Source organism: Tiliqua scincoides, chromosome 1 (genome assembly GCF_035046505.1).
Source record: "Tiliqua scincoides isolate rTilSci1 chromosome 1, rTilSci1.hap2, whole genome shotgun sequence".
Classification (NCBI taxonomy): Eukaryota; Metazoa; Chordata; class Lepidosauria; order Squamata; family Scincidae; genus Tiliqua; species Tiliqua scincoides.
In genome coordinates, this window is record NC_089821.1 from 155,328,984 (window position 1) to 155,334,983 (window position 6,000).

The window sequence follows — 6,000 nt, forward strand, 5'->3', positions numbered from 1 at the left end:
AGTACCACAAAACAGAGTATGAAAAGGCAGCAACCTCCAACAAAGAAAAAGACAAAATATAGTGAGACCCTCTTATAAAGCTCAGATTTGCTCCTCTAGGGCTCTGAATTAGGCACAGGTGTTCTAGCAGCCATTGCTAATTGTTGGAAGAGATATTCCTGCCCTGATTTGAATCCCACTTGGGCCTTTTGGGCTGAAATTCTGAGTACACTTAACAGGAAGCAAGTTCCATTTAAGTTACAACTGGATAAATGTATCAAGGTAAGGAATTATTAGTAGGTTTGCCCTGTTCCTGTGCTTCTAATAATAATAAATAATAATAAACTTTATTTCTATCCCACCCTTCTCCCTAAAGGGACCCAGGGCAGCTGTGTCTAATGCTGTGATGTGTAGAAATTCAACATAATTTTATTTCTAACTTAGTAAATGCATTGGCTGCTAAATTCATCAGTGTGAGGAGGTGGTACTGCAACCTGCTTTGCATGCAGAAGGCTCTATGTTCAATCCCCAGCACCTCCAGGTAGGGTGATAAAAATCCCTCTCTGAGACCCCAGAGCACTAGCATGATCAATAATAATTTTAATGAACCAGTTGTTTGATCAATCAGCTTTCCACGATCCTATGGGGACAGTGCAATGAAAATGCTAGTCTTCTTGCTCACTAGTCCTCATAGGAAGCCTATGGGTAGAAGATCCAGATGACCGCTGATTTCAAAGCTCATAGCAGGGGGAAGAGGTGATTTGTGGCCTCTAGCCATGCTGTTAAATATAGCATTAGCATCCCCTCCTTCCCAGATTTTTGAATTACTATGGAAGACTTGCTTAATACAATAAAAAGTACATAGGATTGGGTTGTGAGGCTGCAGTCCTGAATGTAGTTATAACCTGATCCATCTACAAAATTAGTCCTGCTGGTTTTAATGGCACTTACAGCAAGGTAAGTGTGCACAGGACTGCAGTCCTTACTTGGAGGAGATCATATAAAGTAAGTGGAGTAAACATGGATACCTTACTTTTGAGCAAACATGGATAGGCTCCTACTATAAGGCTGTAACCCTAAATACACTGACATCTTGATCCTATGCATATATATCTGAAGTTGGTCCCACCAGTCTCAGTGGAACTTACTCCCAAGAAGTTGTGCCTAAGCTTGCAGCCTTACCTGAGAACCTGTCATTGAATTCAGTGGTCCTCACTTCTGAGCAAGCATGCTTAAGGCTGCAATCCTAAAAAAAATACCTACAGGGATGTAACTCTCATGGACCCAGATGGATTTACTTCTGAGAATATATGTTCAGGGCCTGGAAGCCAATGGCTTCTTTATGCTTCTTGTCATCTGAATCTGTGCTGTGTAATTTTCTCCGAACAGCAGCATTGCTTCCAATTAACTAAAGTGTTGCGATGAGGGCCCCATAGACCTTTGTCTTGATATAGCAAATGCTATTTCTAGGCCTGTGTTTGTAGAGAGGAAAAGGCACATATAAATGAATCTATGCAATTAGAAATTATTTTTAAAATACTTCTTGGTATTAATTTCTAGGATCTTTAATGTTTCAGTCCACTTCACTGAACCATGGAACTTGGGGGGGGGGGTCTGCATGCAAATGAAAAACATCTGGTGCAATTTTTTACTCTTTAAGAAATAAGCTGGTCTGAGCTAACTGAATACCAACGCTGTGTCCATAATGAGTTACTATTAATATGTGGGAAAGGCACTCGTCCAAAGCCAGTGTAATGTCAGATAACTGGCAGAAGCCTGCATTTTATTGCCTGAAAGTGACAAATAAAAATGTCAAGATTACAAAAACAATATTCTTAGGATGAGTAATTGCCTGCATCCATGTCCCCTACAGCCATTTGAATGAGCTGAAGTAACCTTGTGGTTAAAGTGGAATGCCAAAGGCACGACCTTCTCTCAGCAGCTTGCTCTCTTGGCATTTTGCAGGTTGTGTGAATATGACATAAACTTGGTACGTAAAGGTGGCGGGGTGATCCCATGTTGGTTCAGGACCTCCACAGCTAATCAGCTGCTTCAGCTGCTGTTTCTTGAGTCATTTGGGCAAGTCACATGGGCAACAACTTTGGATCCTGGAAAGAAAAAAAAAAAAAGGCAGGCTGCAAACCTATGCACATTTTCCTGAGAGTAAGTCCCTTTTCACACAGTCAGACTTATAGCCCAATCCTATGCATGTCTGCTTAGAAGTAAGTCCCATTAGAGTTAATGGGGCTTACTCCCAGAAAAGTGTAGATAGGATTGGGCTGTTAGTTCTGAGTAAACATGCATAGGGTTGCATTGATAGGTTGTAGTAGGCTATACATTCTTACCAGGGAGTAAGTTCCATTGAACTAAAGAGGAATTACTTTTGAGTAGACATAAGATTGCACTGCTAAATGTATACGTTCACTCCCATTGGAACCCATCTCATTTTAAAAGATTAAGAACCACTGATGATGATTAATGCTGGAGGTGTACGGAGCCAGGAGTTGACCTAACACCTCTTCTCCGCAGGTGTAAAGTCATACTTTCCTTTTGGAAGGATGTACAGTATTAATTTTGGAGGGATGTATAAAGCTGGTCCATAGTAATCCTCCCTATGAATTTATAGTCCCAAGCATACTAGTCTATTCTATGATATTTCCCAGTGATAAGGGTCATCCAGGTTGTGAAATGGGGTTAGTTCTTTTGGGAAATTTTCATTGTCAAATGTTTGGTGTTGCTGAAATGAAAAACAAAGCTATCCTTGGAAATTGAACAGAGGCCAATTGACTTTACCAGGCAACTGTAAAAAAAAACAAAAAAAAACCCAAAAAACTAAACTTATTACAACAGCTGTTTCAAGAGATATGTGGAAAGTGTTGTCAGATTCTCACCCAGAGACCAGTCATTGCCTTGAAAAGGCTCTTGCTGAGGATCTGCCTGTTCCCAATCCTGCATAGACTTGCAATTTGTCATCCCCCCTCCAGTTGCCATGGGGTGATTTGCTACATCCTGGGAGGTGGGAGGGGGGTAATGTAGTGCACAGTGCAAGTGGTTGTGTGGTAGTAGGGAAGGGGGCTGGTGGTGGCAGCAGACCAGTTCTGCCATCTGCTCCACCTCCTGCCAGCATGCTCTTTCTCTCTCTATCATCCCCAGCTGGTCCTATTTCTCCTCTCTGCCCAGCTGGCCTCTTACATTTGACTGTGGCTACTGCCACCCCTTCTGACCAGCGCTGGCCCCTTCTTCCTTTTGAAAATGTAGGATTGTGGCCTATTGGGGAGCAGTAGAGACTATAGCAGTGGACCTCACTTCCTTCTTCTTGCCTCTTCAAAAGGTAGGGAGCCTAGGAAGAAGGGGAGCAGTGAGAGACAGTAGGCAGAGGAAGGAAGGGAAAGGGGTGTGTGGAACTTTAGGAGGAAAGAAAGAAAATCAATAAAAAACATAATGGAGGAGGTGAAGCAAGCATAGCACAGGGGCGATGTAGCAAGCAATGTTTAGCATTTGGGTAGTGCTTTCAGGTGTGCCAAGTATCTCCCATGTATAATGTTGATGTTCTTACAACAATCTTCTAAGAGAGGTATGCATTATTTTCATTATCCCCATACAACAGATGGGAATACTGAGGCTAAGAGGGAGTGACTTGTCAAAGGCCTTTGAATTGCAGTGAGTTCATAGCAGATATGAACCAGGGAAATCCTAGGTTGTAGCTCAGTTTCTTAGCCACTAGGCCATAGCATTTCTCAAGATGGCAGCTGTATGTGTGCACATATGTATGTGCAAGAGAAACAGCCAGACCCAGCTGGGATCTCCCTAGTTGGAATGAATGGTGATCATCACTTGGCAATTAGGGGTACATGGGATATGCTTTGGCTATAGGGGGCATCATGCAGAGCTCCTGCACTTGAAAATGTACCACTACACCACTGTATGCAAGCACACACTTGCTCCCCGCCAGGCCAATCTTGTGCTATGTTACTCTCCACCTCCCAGAAGATTTTGGTGCAGGGAATGATATGTCCCTACCATTGCCCTGGGGTAACTGGTGGGCAGTGAGCTGCTGCATGGAATTATGAGGTGTAAGTCTTTGCAGGACTGAGGAAACTCAGGGCAGGTTCTTGGTCAAAATGGCTGTGCCAGCCTTTTCATGGTAATGGCTGGTCTTCGGTTGAGAGTATTAGGGATACCATCTTTAGGGCCCAATCCTATCCAATTTTCCAGCCCAGATGCAACTACAATGCAGCCCCATGGTAAGGGAACAAATGCTCCCATACCTTAAGGAAGCCTCTGTGACTGCTACCCCATTACAAGATGCAGTGCATGTCCCATTAGCACAGTTGCACTGGCACTGGAAAACTGGATAGGATTGGGCCCTTAGTCATTTGGGTTATGATTTACATGGTCTCCAAAGGGTCTATTGACAGTGTCTGGTGGTTGCATACAATTCCCCTTCATTACTTGCCTGTTTTCCTAATTTGAAAGGGAACGTAGGCGTGATTTGTTCTGTTGTCAGATAACGGGCACCAGAAAAATGCCTTTAAAAGGTGCTATGTTTAGGAGAAAAGTACACTCTTTAATGTTTAAAAACATTTCAAAGAAAACACAAATTGTTTAATGTTGAAAAAAACTAATTGTTAATAATACTGGAAGTCAACCTGAAGGTCATCAGAGCCAAAGAAGAACAGGGATCCTTTATCTTTAATAATTGTGAAGTAGCTGAAGTTCAGCAGATGTAACTTGTCATGAGAGAAGTTGCACTGAGTGAAATTCTCTCTATTAAATCTGCAGGTATCCCGTTCTCTCTTATTTTTAGTCCCCTTTTGTGCTCAAGGCTAATTCTTACAGCAATAGCCAGATAAATTATTTTTATTTCATTTCATGCCCTTCTGACTTTTTTGGGTTGCCACTAGGTGAACATAATAATTAGAAGTGTTTGTTTTTGGTAAGTAAGATAGGACTACAGCCCAAGTCTTACTGAACACAGTGGGTTTACTTTGGAGTAAAGTAACTAATATAATTTGCAAACAGCTCTAGTAATAATTTATTCACTCAATCCCGCCTCCCTTCTTTCTTACCATTTTCTGCCCATGCAACTTGTCATTTTCTTTTTGAGTACATTATTATGACTTTCCACTAGATGTCTCCCTTCTCCCCTTTTAAGGAAAATACTTTCCTCATAGGCATCTTCTAAGCTTATGTTCCCTAACTGGACACGAATGAGTCTAGGTTTAAATAAACCTGAACTTTGAAGAATGCAGGTCAAGGCTATCCATCATATTGAGGTACATTGCTCAACAAGGCACAAGAGTGAAAGTCTCTTCAAATTCATTAAATGCTTCTGCTTTATGATAATATAGTAGCAGGGCCAGCCTAAGCCTTCTTGATTCCTGAGAGAGCATGACCAATACTGTCCCCACTTACTAACCAGCCTCTATTCCTTTCACTCTCCAGTGTTCTGGCTCAGCACTCTTTTCCTCAACATTTTACTTGATGCTTAGTTTGCATAGTCTGACGTAGCTGGGACAGAGCTGTCAGTTGTACATTGATTAGTATGTACAAATGTACAAACAAATTCCCCCCACTTTTTTTTTCTGCTGTGTTAAGTACAGCTTAGAACAGTGGAAGTGTGAGTAGATATGGTGTGTCAAAACGGTCAAAATGAACCTTAGTGTTGCAGGCTCTTTCCAAGATTTTTCTCCAAGTTTCACCCCAGAACTTATCCTGATTTCCTGGGCTCAGCACTAAGGGGTATTGCTCAACATGATGCACCTGGGGTCATGCTGGGGTTTATCTTTCATTTACTTGGGAGTAGCCATAGTCAGTCTGCATACAATTGAGATTTGGGAGAAGGATAGCCATGCCAAAGGTATGACTTCCAGCCAAGCTTCTCCCCTCTGCCCTCTCAAAATATTAAACCCTACTGGAAGGTATTGCCTACTCTGCTCAGAAGTATGGCAAGAAAGTGGATAAGTAGGATGGTGTGAAGGATCCATATGTGATAATGTGTGCTGTCAATCACAGGTGCTT